The 19,444-nt window shown below is 38.7% G+C and overlaps 1 long non-coding RNA gene across 1 annotated transcript in view; it reads left to right on the forward strand.

Annotated features, from left to right (window-relative positions):
- The first annotated feature begins 3,661 nt into the window (after nt 1-3,661).
- LOC138159077 (uncharacterized) overlaps nt 3,662-19,444 on the forward strand; it is an 18,872-nt gene continuing 3,089 nt past the window's right edge. The window contains exons 1-2 of the long non-coding RNA XR_011167799.1: nt 3,662-3,718; nt 5,565-5,763. This is a non-coding gene — a long non-coding RNA (uncharacterized lncRNA). The remainder of the gene's footprint in view (nt 3,719-5,564; nt 5,764-19,444) is intronic.

Below are 19,444 nucleotides of genomic sequence, written 5' to 3' on the forward strand. Positions count from 1 at the left end.
GTTGAACTGGTCTAGTAGTCAACACTCCTTGGTTTCTCCAGTCTGACTTCAGACACATGGATGGTGTGACCTTAGCTAAGTTATTTAATGTCTTGATACCCCAGGATAACTCCTTAAAACCTCCATTATCAGGGGTTTGGTGCATGCCCAGACTCTCATTACATATATGGTGTGAAACAAGTCCTGGTTTATGCTGGTAGGAGTTTTTCTTAAAGGAAACTCTCCACATTGATGAAATCACAGAACCTAACAAAAAAAAAAAGAAAAAAGGACTCAATTACTCTTTCTGGGGTGAGGTCAGTCTTTCTGAGAAATTTGACCTCATACTGTCATGAGCTAAGTGACCTTGGGCAAGTCACTCTTTTTGCCTCAGTTTCCTCATCTGTAAAATAAGGATAATAATAGCACCTACCTCTTAGGGTTGTTGTAAAGATCAAATGAGATAATATTCAAAAGGTGCTTAACAAGGTGCCTGACTACACTATTTGTATAGTATAAGTACTATGTAAATGCTAGCTGTTGTTATTATTATTATTATTATAACTCTTATTATTAGAAGGAGGCTGGGATAAACTTAGAGATAAACTTCACTAACTTAACAACTTTATTGATGGTTCCTTCTTTCATTTAAACCATGGCAGGACAAATAGAGTTCTGGGCCAGGAAGGAAGGAGGAAGCACTCCAAAGGGACTTCAGGATTGGATGGAGTTTGACTCTGTAGAAATCTGACTCAATAAAAATTCTTTAAGCATCTTCTCAGTTTCAGGCACTCTGCTGGGCTCAGGAGATTCAAAGAAGAAAATGAAATTATCTGCCCTCAAGACGCTTACATTCTACCAGTAAGGAGAGGGTAACAGAACATTAAAAAGTTAGGAAACTAAGAATACATGCAAAGTACTGTTGTTTCAAGACAAATAGAGTGCTAGTAACTAGGAGGGACAAGAAAGACGCAGCAGCTGAACTGTGGTTTAAAGGGTTATTTCTGCATACAAGGTAAGGATGGAGTTTACTCCATACATGATAGACCAGTTGGGCAAAGCACTGAGACAGGGGTTAGAACACATTATGTAGAGAAGAGCCAAGAAGAGTCTGCAAGCCAGTTATCCTGGAAAGGGGAATTGCAAAGGACTATATCCATATATATATATATATACACACATATATGTATGATTTCTTTTGTCTGTACTTATATGGAAGCCCTTTCAAGCTTTGGCAGTTTTCCTAACTAGATTAAAGGTAAGGTAATCAGGCTTGCTGTTCAATTGTTTCAGTCAGTGTCTGACTCTCCATGGCCCCATTTGGGGCTTTCTTGGCAGAGATACTGGAGTAGTTTGCCATTTCTTTCTCCAGCTTATTTGACTGATAAGGAAACTGAGGCAAACAGGGTGAAGTGACTTGCCCTGGGTCACACAACTAGGATAGTCTGAGGACAGATTTGAACTCTGGAAAATAAATCTTCCTGACTCCAGGCCCCACACTTTATCCACTGTGCCAATTTATTAATATTTCTAACCCCAAGGAGTATAGAAACTGCCAGGAATGTCCACCCACACTAGAAAAAGAGGCTCCTTGGCTTAGGAGATGTTTTCAACTTTTAATAAGCACATGTTGAGTATCTAATTCACATATATCACCGCATTAGGAATTATTTCAGTAAAGAGCTAGCATTTTTGCTGGCTAGAATACAGCACTAAAGCAATGGGATTTTACAGCTGACAGATAAACCTAATAAAGGCAGGAATGTGGGCTAGGTAGATGAAGAACAATACCATTGCTTTTTTAGTATGTTTTCTGTTTTGGTGTGAATTCATTTACATGCTAAGCCAGATTGGAGCTTAAAAATTTCTTGCCCTAAATCAGATAGATATCTAGGATTAAAGTCTGTGATCTCTGGAGTGGAGAGCAAAGAAATAATATTAATATTAGTCTGGGGTGGGGTACTCTTACAGACTTTTTGTTAGCTGGGTGTGGTGATATCAGCCTGCCTTTAAGAAGAAGAGATTACCTAGTTTAGCAGACAGAGAGCCCAGACAGTCAGCAGATGTCTCTAAAGAGACATAGCCCGAGGGAGGCTAGGTGGCAAAGCTAACAGAGTATTAGCCCTGGAGTCAGGAGGACCTGAGTTCAAATCCAACCTCAGACAATTAACACTTACTATCTGGGTGACCTTGGGCAAGTGTCTTAACCCTAATCGCTCTGCCTTCCCCCTCCATAAAAGCAAAAAGAGAGACAGACAGACAGACATAGCCCAGGATCTGACTACTCCCTGGTTAGGCTCCTCTGAGCATGATGTTCTGCTTCTCCCCGCTGGTCACTGCTAGTCTTGTAGGAACTCCTAATGCCTGATGGGTGCGTTACATCAGCTAACCAATTCTATGCTGAATTCTTATAGTCTTGTGGTGTCTTCTAGGAATGGTAGTCCCTGTTGGGCATTGCTCCAAAGAGTCTAATGGTCTCTAGGTATGTGATTTTTGCTGGACTTTGCTCTCTGCTACTGCCTAGTAAGTATCATCTTTTCAGGGTTATGTGCTTGTGTTTTAGCTCTAGTCTACAGGGGCACAGTGGCTAGAAAATCTCTTTCTGACAAGAAACTGCCAACTCTTTATTCATAGCCACCCCAACCAGCTAACAAAAGTCAGACAAAGTACCTCCAGGCTAAGGTTAAGCCTTTTTCTTTTGGATCCTTATGTCTGGGATGGAGTTCATATATCTCTGACCCAGACAATTACCAGACTTAGGGTTAGAAAGGCCCAAGAGCCTCTCAGGTTTTTTTTTTCCTTTTTGGAGGGCAACTGGGGTTAAGTGACTTGCTCAAGGTCACAGGCTAGTTTTTGTATTAAGTGTCTGAGGTCAGATTTGAACTCAGGTCCTCCTCACTCCAGGGCCAGTGCTCTATTCTCTGCCACCTAGCCGCCCCAAGCCTCTCAGGTTTTGCACACAAATGAATCTGAGTTAAAAAAGAAAAAGGTAAGCTTTGGGGGCAAGTTTCTGTACATACCCACCCCACATTCTGGCTTTAATATGGATATCAGCAAAGAACTCCACTGCTTTGGTAACATAATTTACCTACTTTTTAAAAGTTTTATTGATGTGCTATTTTTCATGTTACAAACAATTACAGCTTACTCTTACTCTGTAAGTTCTCTTATAACAAAGTAAAGCAGAGTAAAAATAATAATAAAATAACCTCACCTGAAAGTATATTCAATATTCCACATCTTTAGCACCTCAACCTTTGTATTAAAAATTAATATAATTCTATTTTCTCTTCCTCCTACCTTATTAAAAAAGAGAGAAAAGAAATTCCTTATAACAAATATGTAGTCACACAAAATAAATTTCCTTGTTGGCTATCTATCTATCTATCTATCTATCTATCTATCTATCTATCTATCTATCATCTATCTATCTATCTATCTATCTATCTATCTATCTATCTATCTATACATGCATACATACATATGTCTCATTCTATACTGTAATGAGAATAGGAATTTGAAGATCTTCCCTGACCCTTAATAAGCCTAGGGGGTAATTTGAAGACCTTCCCTGCTTTGAAAGTAAACTCCACACCCTAATAGGCTGAATGTAGTCACATAGAACCTGTGGTGGGAGGAGTTTGCTGAAGGGTAGAGCAGAGTCCACAGGAAGCTGAGACTCAGAGCCAAAGAGATGGTGGGAGAGAGAAGAGGTTCAGGCAAGAAGTCAGATAGGCTTGTGAGTAGATTTGATATAATACTTGTTTGTGGGAAGGCTAAAGGATGCTGTGGCTCTCAGTATTATTATGGCTTCTTAATATCTTTGGTACTGTGATGGAGTCAGCTTACTGGCTTTGGGATTCAGTTTTCTGGTGTCTAAATAAATGCTTTGGTTCTGTCCTCTACACTGAGAGTTTGTGATACTTTGCAATCGAACGTCATATGATATTGATAGTCACAGTCTTTATCATGATCATGGGTGCTGTAAATATTGCACTGGCAATACATATACCCTAAATCTATCACCTCCCTGCCAGGAGGTGGAAAGTATACAGTTGCATACTGGCAAATGTTTAACGACTGACTTAAATGTATGCTAGATACACTTTTAAATTTAAGCTGTATTACTAACATGATCTCAATCATTTAAGTTTAGGTAATCCTCAAAACAATGTCAAATCCTAATTTGTATCATTTGCTGATTTTTGAGGTCTAAATATTCTAACAATAAACTCTTCAGCTCTAGCACATCCCTCACATGTTGTGTCATTGGTTCTCTGGAATAATGGATAGTTATTGTTTCGATCATAGTTCTAGGTGCTAGATTTTAGCAAGTGAGACACCTCACTATCTCCTTATGCCAGCTTCAACAGAAATAGATATAGGAATCAAACTATAGGTAGAGGTAGAAGAAGAAGAAAAGGGGGAGGTAGAGGCAAGAAAGGGAAGTGAAGACATTCTAGTCCATCTCCAGGGCAAGGTCTTTATGTCTCATCAGAGAAGGAAATACTGCATTGCTGTTCACCTATAGCAGAGAAAACTTGATATATAATAGGATTAGTCCTGTTCCCTTGTTCCTGTATCATAACAGGGTTCCCATTGTCTGGATTTTCAAGCTGGAGAACAGATCTGTAATAGGTCTGGGTGATCCTCCTGTCCTTCTCATTTGGTGGCTTCTTGATAGATAGTTTTCTAAAATGGAATTTGAGTCCATCACACAAGAAAAGACATTTTGATTAGGTATATAAGTGTAAACTGAAGTGGGCTCCCAGTATGAAACAAGACTTTTTAGATCCCCTTTTTGGCATGTCTGATTATTCAGATCTAGCCCATCAAAAAAAACAGATCACAGCATGAAAAATCAAGGACAAGGCCTGTATTTTTAAGTTAAATGTAGTCAGCTTAAATCCCAGCACGATGCGATGAAGTCACTTTCTATCTCTGAGGGGAATTTGGTTCTTTTTAAAGAGTGTGATTTAAGGCTACAGAGCTGATCCTAAAAATGCCAGTTTTCTTATTAAAATGTTTTGAAGAGAATTATTCCTGGGAGTGACAATTAAACAATGAACTTTTTTAGTCCAACCCTTCCTTCCCCCGCCCCCCAAAAAATAAGGGGACAGAAAAAGTCAGTGGGACCAAATATTCAGCAGGTTACTCATAGAGATTGGCTGTCTTGATGAGAGGTTAGCACAGTGACTTGGCAACCCTGAGATGTTGTGAGCTCTCCTGAGCAGTGATTTCAGCTGGAGATTTTGCAAAATTAGAAAACACCTGGAGAAAATGACCTTTGAAAGCAAACTAACAATTGGAAACCAGCCTAGAAAAAAAAAACACTCAAATGAAAAATGTATGTATTTCTCTGTGTGTTTAAATCATGAAAAACATGACTGTTGAAATACAGAAAACAATTTTCCCAAAATAACAATTGTGCTGAAGAATTGAATATTTCATTTCATAGCTAGGTTACTGACCATAACACATTGTCCTCTTATTTTCTTTGTTTACCCAGTGCCTGGCACATAGTAAATGCTTTCTAAATGCATCTATGAAATTAAATTAATTGCATTGAAACCTCTTTCCTTCAGGTTGTTGCTCTGACATTCCAGGGCCCTGTACTATTTTATGGATGAGTCAGAGAATGGATCTGTCCTGCTCAGAGCTATCAAACCAGTGGCAGAGCTAACAAAGGCCAGGCCTGAACACCACTGACTATGTGTTGTGACCATCCCCTTCCACCATCTCACTTTGGTGCCTCTGCCTCTTTTGATAGCTGCATTTTCACAGGTAAAGATTTATCACAAACTAGTTGACTTTCATTGCTCACTTCTTACAAGTACACTTCAGAAACTGAGACCCTAATATACATGGACCCCAGGGCTGCTTTTCACTTGAACTAGCTGATGTCCAAATGCCAAGAGAGATTTCCTGTGAAAATAAACCCAGGAGAAAGGAAATGGAAGGGAAAAGAAGGTAATATACAGTTTCTTTTAGGGTTCTATGAAGATATTTTAGGGGGTCTGTGAATTTGAATAGGAAGAAAATTACAGCTCTATTTTCACTAATCTGTAACTGAAATTTAGTATTTCCTCCCATTGTGAACATAAGCAAAAAACCACTATTTTGAGAAGGGTTTGACGAGCTTCACCAAACTGTCACAAGAGTCCATGACACAAAAAAGGCTAAGGATCCCTGTTTTAGGCCCTGAATGTGTGGATTGATGCTTATTTCCTTAACTGAGTTTCAATACAGCAGTTACTGTTCTCAAAGAATTTTTTTTTAAAGCAAAAGGAAGAAGTCAGTATCGTTGCAGGGTGTGAGATGTGTATGCCATCTTCTGGATTTAATGATGTCTTAGAAAGAGTGAGCAGATTATACCCTGTTTTTACCTAGCTATAGGATAACTGCACTTTGTGATGGAGAAACTTCATCAGAGAAAATGTCTCAAGCCTCTGACCTTGGACCCACAGATTGATTCTCCCATTATCTGATTCTAGTCTTTGATAGATTATTATTTCCCTCATCATCATCATCACCACCACGTCATTTTTACCTGCCATAGAGATGACAGTGATGTGCAGAATGAAATATACATTTTCAGACATGGCCAATGTTTTGATGCATTTTTGTTTAACTATATTTGTTTTGTTTGTTATATGGGAAGGCCTCTATGGGGAGAAGGGAAGGGTTGGATGAGTTTAGTGAAAAATAATAGCAATACAATTAGAAAAGAAAGAAATTATTGCTGACAAGACAAAGAAATATATTGAAACAAAGAGGATTTCAGAGAAGAATGATGCAAAGAAATGAGTCAATTTTGAAACAGTTGTTAAATTTAAATTTAGCTATTAAAAATTTCCAGATTAGTCATGAAAATGAGTGAAAAAATATGCTTCAGTCTGTACTCAGAGTTCATCAGTTCTCTCTGGAGGTGGATAGCATTTTTTACCATGAGTCTTTTAGAACTCTCTTGGATCATTACATTACTGAGAAAAGCTAAGTCTATCAAAGTTAATTATCACACAATGTTGCTGTTACTATGTACAATATTCTTCTGGTTCTGCTCACTTCACTCAGCGTCAGTTCATATAAGTCTTTCCGGGTTTTTCTGAAGTTTGCCTATTGATCATTTCTTATAGCGCAATAGTATTCCACTACATTCATCTGCCACAACTTGTTCAGCCATTCCCCAATTGACAGGCATCTCCCCACTTTCCAATTCATCCCCTCAATATTCAATTCCCAATTATATTTTAATCTGGTTCCAGCTGTACTAGGAATATTGAGGGCTGCATGTTTGATACCTCTGATGTAGAGAAGAAATGACAGAGCTGGATTTGAGGGTAGGCGCTCCAATCCTAGGTCTGGCACTCTTTCTGCTTTCCATGGCCTTCCATGTCTGGAGGCATGAGGGCTGGGAAAGGGAACCTGGACTCCTTTGCTGGGCTACATGAAAGAGGTAAAATTTAAGGAGCTGCATCGAGGAGGGAACAAAGAAAACGTGGTGAGACAGCATGACAGATGAAGGCATGTGGCTCTGTTGGTGAGATAAGCCTTAACACACTTGAAATAGATTAACATTTTACATAGACTGTACGTGCTGTGAAGTTTCAAAGACAAGTTTTGTCTGCATTTTGAAGCATGGTCAAGTCAGGAATTTGTTTTCTGTTATTAGCTACCCATTTTGCTACAAAAGATTTTTTAAAATCTTTTTTGGGGAGTGTGGGAGAAGGAGGTGAGGTGGAAATGAGAAGAAATAAATGTTTGTTAATTGAAAAAAAAAGTAAAATAAAAGGTACATTAAAAATAGCTGGTCTTCTCCAGTTTTCGATGTCAATTGACTACTAGTTTACTACATCTTAGAGTCAGAGTGATTCTCAACTTGATCCAAAAGGGAAGACTCAGAAAGAGAAATGCCCAGTTACATTGTCTGGGTTGCTGTTGTTGAGTGATTTCAGTTATGTCCAACTTTCCATGACCCAATTAGGCGTTTTCTTGGCTTGGTTTACCATTTCATTCTCCAGCTCATTTTACGAGTGAGGATCTTAGGCAAACAGTATTGCGTGACTTGCCCAGCATCACATGGCTAGTAAGTGTGTGAGGTCAGATTTGAACTCAAGAAGAGTCTTCCTGACTCCAGGCCCAGCATTCTATCCATTGTGCTTCCTAGCTCTTTGGGTACCAATGATTATGGAGCTCACAGGAGGGGATGTAATAGTGATGTGTTCTGATATATACAAAGAAAAGCAAGAAATCATATTAGGAGACCTCGGGTTCTCTCTAGTTGCCTGGAGGTGGTCTGAGAAGAGACTTCCAAAACCAGTGATAGGAGACAAGCCAGGCCAGTATCTGGGAATACAAATTCAGCATGTCCTACAGAGCAGCTCAACGGCTTTTTCTTTTCATGGGAAAAACATCATCCTTTATAGTTCCAGCTCTCTGGGCTCGGCTCCTTTTCTCCCTAGCTTTGCTCTCTTTTCTCTTCCAGCCAAGTTTCTGGAAGAAAACAAACATCCACCTTCATGTGCAAAGAGAAAGAGGGAGCATTCATCCACTCATCTCTTTCTTTTCTGGCCACATTTGCTCCCAGGCCTAAGCACGGCATATGTATCAAAAACATGTCCAAGGCATCTGGCCTCAAATCCCAGCATCTGTTGCAAGAAAAATAGGGCCTTAAAACTGGCCCTCTTCAGAGTGGGACAGTGCCAAGTTGAATGGGGCCTCCCAGGTAGATTCTCTTTAGAACATATAAAGCATATAAGACATATTTCTCAAGGACAGGGAAATGTGCTTTTTTCAAAACTCAACTAGGATGGAGAAAATCAGGAAATAAGCATTTATTAAGTTCCTACTATATGCCAGGCACTGTGCAACAACCCTGAGAAGTAGGTATTGTTATTACTGGGAAGTAGGTCCTATTATCGTGCTGATGTTATAGTGGATAAAACTGAGATAAGCTAAGCTTGTAACTTGCCAGACACAGTTAGAAAGTGTCTCAAGGTATATGTGAACTCAGGTTTTCTTGCCCCCCAGGTCTAGTACTACAGCCACTGTACCACCTTGGCATGAAGATAAGAACTTAGGCTCTTGTCTTCTCTCATCCCCATTATTACCACCTTTAATACTCCAAAGGACATTTATGCTTTTAAATATCTGCATCTGTTACCAAAGTGTTGCACCTACATGCATATGGCAAAATGCACATGTCACCAAAACCTGTTGGTTGCTTTGGCAAATTTATGAAGAATGGATGTAATTCATACAGAAAGGCTGTTGGGCTATTGTACTGTGATTAGGGAAATAGCCTGGCCATCTAGCACATCTTCCATGTATGGTGTTCCACTCTTAAAGATTCCCAGCAAAAGAGGATCTACAATCTACCCCAGTTATTGGCTAATGTGGATGGTGGCTCTGTTTCTGACTGATGCTGTCCCTTGGGTGAGTTAAGTAACTTCTCTTAACTTTCTTCCCATATGCAAGTGAGTGACAGAATACTTGTAATGATGTCAATTTGTAATAACGCTGACATCCCCCCAAAAAGCTATCATGGCAATAATCCTCAAAATGATCAAAAAGTTCTTTAAAATATTAGGTGTAATAGATAAGCTATAAAACTTATACTGGACACATCGTGTAATCTTAGTATTTCAAAGATGATTCCTTAAAACCTAGGTTCTTAAAGAGAAATTTAAGAATTTGTAACAACAAAGTTGACTGTGAAGCTTATGGACCTAGATTTTTACTCTCTGATAATGTTTTAGGCAAAATGTGTCATTGAAAAAGCCAACAATATCATCAGCTTTCCATTGTCACAGGGTTGACCATTTGCAGTTTTTGGATTCGCTAAACCATCTCCTACTTTTCCTTCCCTTTCTTTTTCCTTTTTCCTGTTTCCTTTTCTGAACTTCTCTCTTTTTCCTCCTCTACTCATCCGTCATCACTCCTCTCTGCCTTTCTATTTTTCCACTCTACTTTCACTTCTCCTTTTCCATCCCCACCCTCATATTTCCCTTCTTCGCTTCTTCTTTTCTCCTCATTCTTCTTTCTCCTACCTATTCACTAGCATCTTCCCCCTCCTCCCCATCCCAACTTCTTTTCTCTCTCCCTTTCCCCCTTTTCTATTTCTATAGTATTAATTGACCTCCTGCCCCCTAGCCATTAGTGAGAGCTCAATAAATGTGACTGACTCAAACATTGAAAAATCCCATAATTTTAGCGGTTATACATGATTAAGATAATTGAGGAATAGGGGAGCTAAGTGGATGATTTTTGGATTTTTGGATGATTTTTCCATAAAACTGGAAATTGAGAGTGGAGCCTGGGATAACATAAAAAGAAAGGGGGGATAATTCAGAAACCTTAAATATCAAGGTGGAACAAATTCTAACCATTCAAGAAAAAAAAAAAGATAGTCTCATGTCATAGGTCAGGCAGAAAGGAAGGCAGGCGGGAGAGAATCCCCCTGAAAGGGAAATGAGAGCAGCTTCCTATGAAATGGAGAAGAATAAGAAGACTGAGGGAGAGAGATACACCCTCAGGGAAGAAACCCAAGGCAGGTTTCTTAGCCTCATGCCCTCCAGGGAGGATGGGAAGGCAGTAGTTACAGTGGTGAGATTGTTAAACAGGAAGCTGGACCACAGGACAAGGGAAACATGTGCATATAAACACATTTTAAATTATGGAAAGCTGCTGACACTAGGCATTGGGTAGATTGGAAATGATATTTTGCTGCAGATACTTTCCTTCCATAAAAACCAGCATTTCCTCTAGACTAGTATTCTATAAAATGGGATTTGCATGCAGTCATTAAAACAAGATTTGGGGATTGTCTGTTCAATTTAATACCTATACCACCCTTGCCCTCCATGCACCTACATAATTGACTTGATTGAATGAGACAATGCTTTGGAAGGTAAAGTACTTTAGAAAGGTGAAATCCCATTTGGAAGTGGTGGGCTGCTGGTGGTTATGAGATTTTATTACGATCTACACTGGTTTAGCCAAGGTAGTCTCCAGATCTGCTTGTTAAGCTCTAATACAGCAGCAGGAGGTCTAGGTGGAATCCCCAGAGAGGGCTGCTAGAACTGTCACTATTGGCAAAAATGAGATTCCCAAGTTTGAGGCATTATAGGATATATATATGTATATGTGTATATATATATATATATATATATAGTGATATAGATAGATATTCATGCATATGTATTATATACACAAATAGATTTTTTCCCATGTATGACAGATGATTATTAGTTTAAAAAGGCTAGCATGAGGCAGCATGCTCAGTATTTGGTGCTTTATTGTAAAACAGTAAAAAAAAACAAAACAATGAGCTAGGGCTATAATCCGTTGATTAGGACTTAGGAATATTTTCGTAGACTTAGAAAATGTTGGAACCAGAAGTGACCTTAGAGATCGTCCATTCCAAATCCTCATTTAGTAGATGAGGAAACCGAAGCACCAAGAGGTAAAGTTACTATCCTGAGGTTATACAAGAGCCAATGATGTAGCCAATATTGCTACTAGTTCTTCTGGCTTCCACACCAATCCAATATCATTTGGTGGAACCAATTCATGGTGCTGGAGTTCAGTCTATGAATTTAATGTATGCTTTCTTTCCTGTCCAACCCAAAATACCAGAAGGAAAGTTTTGAGACTATATAGGACCAAAGAGATTTTTCAAAATTGGAGGGGAAGCCCACATGTACAAAAATATTTATAGCAGTTCTTTTTGTGATAGCAATAAATTGGAAACTGAGGGGATGCCCATCAACTGGGGAATGGCCAACAAGTTCTGATATATGATTATGATGGAATAGCATTATGCAATAAAAAATAATGAGCAAGAAGATTTCAGAAAAACCTGGAAAGATTTGTATGAACAGCAAAGTGAAATGAGCAGAACTGGGAAAATATTGTACATAGTAACAGCAACATTGTTTGATGATAAACTATGAATGACTTAGCTCTTCTCAGCAATATAATGATCCAAGACAATTAAAAAGGACTCATGATTGAAAAGCTACCCACATCTAGATAAAGAACCGATGGACTCTAAATACAGATCAAAACATACTATTTTCACTTTATTTTTTCACAGTTTTTTCCCTTTTGGTCTATTTCTTCTTTCCCAACTGTGACTAATATGGAAATATGTTTTACATGATTTCACATATATAACCTATATCAAATTGCTTACCATTTTAGGAAGAGGGAAGGGGAGAGAAGGGAGGGAGAAAATTTTGAAACTCAAAATCTTATAAAAATAAATGCTAAAAATTGTCTTTACATATAATTGAAAAAATACTATTTTAAAAACTATAGGAGTGGCTAGGTGGTGCAGTGAATAGAGCACCAGACCTGGAGTAAGGAGGACCTGAGTTCAAATCTGGCCTCAGACATTTAACACACACACACAAAAAAAATCTAGCCGTGTGACCTTGGGCAAGTCACTTAACCCAATAGCCCTCCCCCCCAAAAAAAGAAAAGAAAAAGAAAAATTTTATAGGAGTATGTGATTAAGACATGTTTGAGAAAAGAGGAGTATCATATATGGAATAGAGTGACTGGGAAAAGTCAATGGGACATTGTCCTGTGTCTCATGGCTCCCAGGTCACCCTCATTTCTTTCTCAAGGAATATAGTACTTGACTCACTAACATCCTTACCTTCCCAACTCCTGCCATTATACTAGGGAACTTCAACATCTACACTGATGCTTCCTTAAGCTCCCTAAACTCTCAAGTCTTCATTTTCCTTCAATTCTATAATCTTATACTTTCACTTCACTTCAGTCACACTCAGAAATGATCACACCCCAGGATCTCACCATTGCTTCCTTAATCAAAAACTCCTGAGGTTGCCCTTCAGAACTTTTTAACTGTGGGTCATGACCCCTTGGATCCACAGTCTAAGAAGAGAGGAGTTGTGTATAGAAAAAGTTTAAGTTTAAGAAGAGTTTAAGAAGCCCTGCTCTGTAGGACCATATCCTTCTATCTTTCCACCTTTCCCTTTGCTTTACCCCTCCTAAGCCCATCCCTCACCCACATCCTGACCTGTAATCCCTCTACCTTTCTGTACTTTCCATGGTCATTACCATATTCTGACTTCCTAATCATCAACCTGTGATTAATCAGTTCAGAGATCAAGACTCGTCTACTCCATCACCTACTTAGCCTATTATAGTCATAAGCTTCCCAAATCCTATTGAATAGGACCAGGGGTAGTCACACAACCATGCTTACAAGATAAACTATATGTTCATATTATCTGAATGCATTTGGATCCTCACTGTATCAAGCAAGGCAATCCTCACTTTCCACAATAACTTTTGCAAACCTCCTCTTCTCTCCTCAATCACACCTTGCCTCCCCACCCCACCCCAGGCACTCTCTCAGCTGAGAAGTACAACTATTTCTTTATTTTAAAAATGAGATAATTCACTGTGAATGTCTTCTTCATCTCAGCACTCCTTTAACATCATTTCCTTCTCTCTCTTTCTCCTAGTCTCAATCAGTTGACCCTTCTCCTTGCCAAGGCTAAACACCTCTGCCTGTGCTCCTGATCAAAAGCCCTCTCACTCAATCACCTTTTTCTCTTTAATCTTCAGCATTTCCTAAGTACTGATTCATTCTCTATTGCCTTCAAACATGAAAAGTTCTCTTTCTTCCTTAAAAATACCTTCTCTACACCCAAGGGTCCTCTCAGGCTGTCATCTTTTACCTCTCTTTCCACAAACTCATAAACTCCTTGAAAAACTCCAAAGTCCCTGAAAAAGGCTGTCTACACTCACTGCCTCTGCTTTACTCACCTCCCATTCATTTAGAGTCCCATCCACAAGGAATGCCTAAATGAATAAACAGATAGCTAAGGGGGACGCATTGATGAATATATCTGGAAGCTTACCCATTGTCTTGCAGGGAGACTGATTACTACCTTGAGGGGATCAGGAGAAGAGATGACAGGGTAGGCTCTCCTCTCAGGGAAGGATACTGTACTAATAATTTTTTTCTGCATTCCCCCCCCCCCCACATTGATGATCTAGGAGCACATTTGGTTCAGATAAAAAAGCCAATTGCTTTCCTGTTTGTAATCCCTTGAAGGGGAAAGGGAAATCCTTAGCTTACCCTTGCCAGTTTTATTCTTGCCCACCAAATATTAATTACAATAGCAAATAGAAGTCAGAGAGGATTTATATAGTTTAGAATATATCAGAAAATATAGAAAGAAAATGACTCTTTAGATGAGAGTGAGATGAGGTCTTGCCCAACCAAGAAAGTCCCTTATCTCACCAAAAGGAGAAATTCCCTGTAGTCTCTGGGGAGGCACATTGGAAATCAGAGTTATGTTGAAGAACTGACTTCCCCTAGATGTTTGCAAGAGAATCTTACTCTTTCTCTTCCCTGGAATGGATTCTGAGGAGAGTCTGGAGCCACATGTGTCTCTCTTGAAGAAGGAATGAAGAAAGTTTCTCCCCTCCAAAGGATCAAATTAGCATTCTCTTCAGCAATGAGGACAGTCTCCTGCAAAATGCCCTAGACTTGGCTAGAAACCCAGGTAACATATAACCTATACTATTACAATAGCCTCCTAATTGATTTCTCTGCCTCAGGCCGCTGCCCCACTCCAGGCTGTCCTACACACAGCTGCTAAAGTAATTTTCCTGAAACGTGGATGTATGTCACATATCTGTACAGAAAAAAAAGTGACTCCTTACTGTCTTAAGATAAAATATAAACTCTTTCTTAAAGTCTTTCACAGCCTAGCTCCCACCTATTTTTCCACCCTCATTGTATATTCCTCCTCCACTCATACTTTATGATTCAGTAAAATTGACCTTCTTTATTTTAAGTATACATGACCCATCATTAAATTTAATATGCATTATCAACACTTTTTCTATCACTTTCTGACATCAAACTATCAACAAAACAATATATCAAATCCTGATTTTTAGTGTTTGTCAATTTCAGACGTGTAAAAGCTCACACTGAAAATTTGAAGACTGGTTTTCATGAGCAGATGCAAGCTGGCCTAACACACCTTTACCTACAACACACTATCTTTTGTCTTCATGACTTTGTACTGGCTGTCTCCTATGCCAGGGATATACTCCCTCATCACCTCTACCTCACAGAATCCCTATATTCCTTCAATAACCAACTCAAGTATTATTTTCTATATGAAGCCTTTCCTGGTCCTTTCAGATTCTAGCGCCCTCCTTACTACCTTGGATATAGTCTCTTTATATTTATTTTGTATCTATTTGTATAATTAGAATATAACTTCCTCTTTGTCCATAGTAATAGCAATATGGAATGGTGATCAACTATGAAAGTATTCTGATTGGTACAATGATCCATGACAGTTCCAAAGGACCCACAGTGAAAAATGCTATCTAAAAAGCTAGAGCAAGAACTGACAAATTCTGAGTGGAGATTGAAGCATATTGTTTTCACTTTATTTTTCTTGCTCTTTTTTTGCAACATGGCTAACAGAAATGTTTTGAATGACTTCAGATGTAGCTTATTTCTTGCCTTCTCATGGGGAGAAAGGCTGGAGGGAAGGAGAGAACTTGGAACTTAGAAGAAGAAAAAGAATGTTAAAAGAACTCAAGCTCCTTATGAGGATAATTCTGTATCTTTGTAACCTCAGGTGCATAGTAGGTGTTTAATAATTGATTGACAACAGATGATGGAAAGGAAGCAAAACTACCATCATCATTTTGCTTCTCTGGCAAGAAGAATATGTTTATTTTAACTGGAAATTTTGGAACAAACATGGCTAATAGGGAGTTGAAGTCCAAGGTAAGTGAAAAAGCAGTAAGAGAGCCATCAGCTGCGCTTGAATGTCATGCCCTTAATGTACTGAAGGAATTTGTTGAAAGAGCTGGCAGATCTGATCACAGAACCACTGTCAGTGATACCTGAGTGCCATGAAGAAGGGAAGCCATGCCACAGAATGCATTTTGGGACCCCTTGTTGGTACAAGGAAAGTGGATACTTGAATTTAACCACCAGGACTTCAACTAAATCTGTCCCTGATTTCTGTGCCACAACTTTTTTTGGTCATTCTCCAGTCTAGGGAGATTGAGATAATATTTGTAAAATTCTTAGCACAGTGCTTGGCACATAGTAGGTACTGTGTAAACACTAGTTATTGTTATTATTCGCTTTGTTTATGTGTCCTGGCTACAACAAAAAAGTGTTGCCAGAAATCCTTTCTATGTAGCTGATGATACATTTTTACCTATGTTTGCGATCACTTCACTTTTCAAAATATAAGGAAGTATCAGGGCGGCTAGGTGGTGCAGTGGCCCTGGAGTCAGGAGGACCTGAGTTCAAATCCGGCCTCAGACACTTGGCATGCTTACTAGCCATGTGACTTTGGGCAAGTCACTTAACCCCAACTGCCCTCAAAAAAAAAAAGCAAAAAAAAAAAAAGTAAGGAAGTATCAAGTGGAGGTACTATTTTTGACCTAATTCTGCCTAATAAAGAAAAAAATGATTACTGAAGTAAAAGTTCTTGGAAAGTTATAGAAACATTACCATACCATTTAAGAGTTTATGAAAGATAAAGAAAGCAAAAATCAGACACATTAGACTTGGGTAGCTCAAATTTCAAAGAGTTCAGAAAAAATGTGAACACAGTCCTATGATCTAACGTTTGATGGGGAAGTTGTCTCAATACAAATGGGGTAATCATAAATACAAAATTCTGATGCTATAAATGCAAAGATTCTGATGAAGGCAAAGGGGGAATTGCCTAAAGAGAATGATGTGGACATATCAAGACTTTTTTTAGGGCAGAGTAAAGGCAAGGTCTGACCTGAGCTCTCCCCTAAACCCTTCCAAATACCTTTAAATAATGACTCTAAATTCTACTGGAAATTACTACTGGGCTAGTTATTTTAGTGTTGGAAGAAGATGGCACAGTTGGGGATAGTGAAAAATTCTTTCAGACCCTAGGAGATAATACACATTTCATGATCTTGGAAAAAGGCCAAAAGTGGACACTGAGTCCTAAATATGTTGCTCAGAAGCCAAAAAAAAGGCTGGAATAGCAAAAAGAGTGGCAGAACCCACAAAAAAGATGGACAGCACAAGACAACTTAGAATATTGGCAGGAAAGGTGTGTGGCACCAGGGTGAGAGAGGAGTACAGTCCAGAGCAATCAGTGCCAGTGCAAACTAGGCACCAGCAAACCAGGAGCAGACCTTGGGGTGACTTAATTAGTGGCAGCAGTAGCAGTTTTCAGACCTTTCAGATGGTAAGGGGATCAGACTACAGGTCAGAAGGAGATTTACACAGGGCCATCTGCTGGCACCAGGGGAAGGACTCTGCTGCATTACCTATACCTGAATCTGGGTCACAGTGTTGGGTCTTAGTCCCAGTGTAAAGAGAAACACTAGAACTGCAGAGCTTGTGGCCAGAGGGGAACAGGGACCCTGGTCATACTTCAGGGCTGAAAAGAGTGCTTTTGGTCACTCACAAACCAGTACACAGTGCAGGAGAAGAGTAAACACACATCTCCTTAAATCATACCGCCTTGCAAGAGCTAAAAACTTACAAGTGCCCAGAATTACCTCTGAAAAAACCTGAAACTGGGAACAGTGCCCCTCAGCTGCTTGGAAAGCAGAGTCCCGCTTTAGCATAGTTGAAAGTCAAGAAATAGGATGAAAAATGAGCAAACAACAGAAAAAATTCTGACCATAGAAAGTTACTATGGTGACAAGGAAGATAAAAAAAACATAGTGAGGAGAAGACAACAAAGTCAAAATTCCTGCATCCAAAGCCTCAAAGAAAAATATGAATTGGTCTCAGGCCTTGGGGGATCTCAAAAAAGGATTTTAAAAGTCAAATAAGAGAGGTAGAGGAAAAATTGGCAAGAGAAATGAGGGTGATGCAAGAAAATCATGAAAAAAAAGTCAACAGCTCGGCAAAGGAAACAAAAAAATACTGGAGAAAAATAACACCTCAAAAAACAGAATAGGCCAAACAGAAGAGACACAAACATCTAATTGAGAGAAGAATGCCTTAAAAAGCAGAAAAAGATATAGAAAAAAAAAAGATATAGAAAGATTCACTGAAGAGAAAAACTCCTTGAAAAGTGGAATTGACAAAATGGAAAAGGAAGAAAAGGTCACTGAAGAAAATAATTCCTTAAAAGTCAGAATTGGGCAAGGGGAAGCTAATGACTTTATGAGACATCAAGAAGCAATCAAAATCAAAAGAATGAAAGAAATAGAAGAAAATGTGAAATATCTAATTGGAACAACAACTGACATGGAAAATAGATTCAGGAAAGAGAATTTTAAAATTATTGTACTACCTGAAAGTCATAATAAAAAAAAAAAGCCCAGACACCATCTTTCAAGAAATTATCAAGGAAAATTGCCCTGATATTCTAGAACTATAGGGCAAAGTAGAAATTGTAAGAATACACCAATCACCTCCTAAAAGAGATCCCAAAATGAAAACTTCCAGGAATGTTATAGCCAAATTTCAGACCTCTCAGGTCAAGGAGAAAATATTATGAGCAGCAAAAAAAAAATAAGTAATTCAAATATCATGGAGTGAGAGTCAGGATAATACAACAATAAACAGCTTCTACATTAGAGGATCTGAGGGATTGGAATATGATTTTCTGGAGAGCAAAAGAGTTAGGATTACAAACAAGAATCCTCTAACCAGTGAAACTAAGTATAATACTTCAGGGGAAAAATGGATAATCCACAAAATAGGGAACTTTCAAGCATTCCTGATGAAAAGACCAGAGTTGAATAGAAAAATTTGACTTTCAAATACAAGAAGCAAAAGAAACGTTAAAAGGTAAACAGAAAAGAGAAATCATAAGGGATTCGATAGGTTAAACTGCTTGTTTTCCTACATGGGAAAATTATATTTATAACACCTAACACTTTTCTTTATTAGGGCAGTTAGAAGGAGTAAACATAGACATAAAGCAGAGATGTGAGTTGAATATGATGGCATGATTATCTAAAAAAAAAAATACAATTAAGGGTGGGAAAGAAGAATGCACTAGGGGAAGGGGAAAGGGTGAGGGAGAATGGGATAAACTATCTGACATAAAAGAAGCCTGAAAAAGATTTTACAGAAGAGAGGAAATGGGGGAAGGGGGAGAAGAGAATAAGAATCTTACTCTTATCACAATAGGCTCAAAGTGGGAATAAAATATACACTCAGTTGTAGAAATCTATCTTACCATTCAGCAGAGAAGGGGATAAAAGAAGTGGGGTTGGGGGAGGAGTGCTTATAGAAGGGAGGGCAGTTTGTGGGAGGTTAAAGTCAGAAGCAAAACACTTTTGAGAATGGACAGGGTAAAAGGAGAGAAAGTAGGGTAAACAAACTAGCCGCGTTACCTTGGGCAAGTTACTTAACCCCAATTGCCCTCCAAAAAGCAAAAGAAAGAAAGAAAGAAAGAAAGAAAGAAAGAAAGAAAGAAAGAAA

This window comes from Petaurus breviceps, unplaced genomic scaffold (assembly GCF_028583685.1).
Source record: "Petaurus breviceps papuanus isolate PSGF00001 unplaced genomic scaffold, PetGlider_PUasm1.0 175, whole genome shotgun sequence".
In the NCBI taxonomy this organism is placed as follows: domain Eukaryota; kingdom Metazoa; phylum Chordata; class Mammalia; order Diprotodontia; family Petauridae; genus Petaurus; species Petaurus breviceps.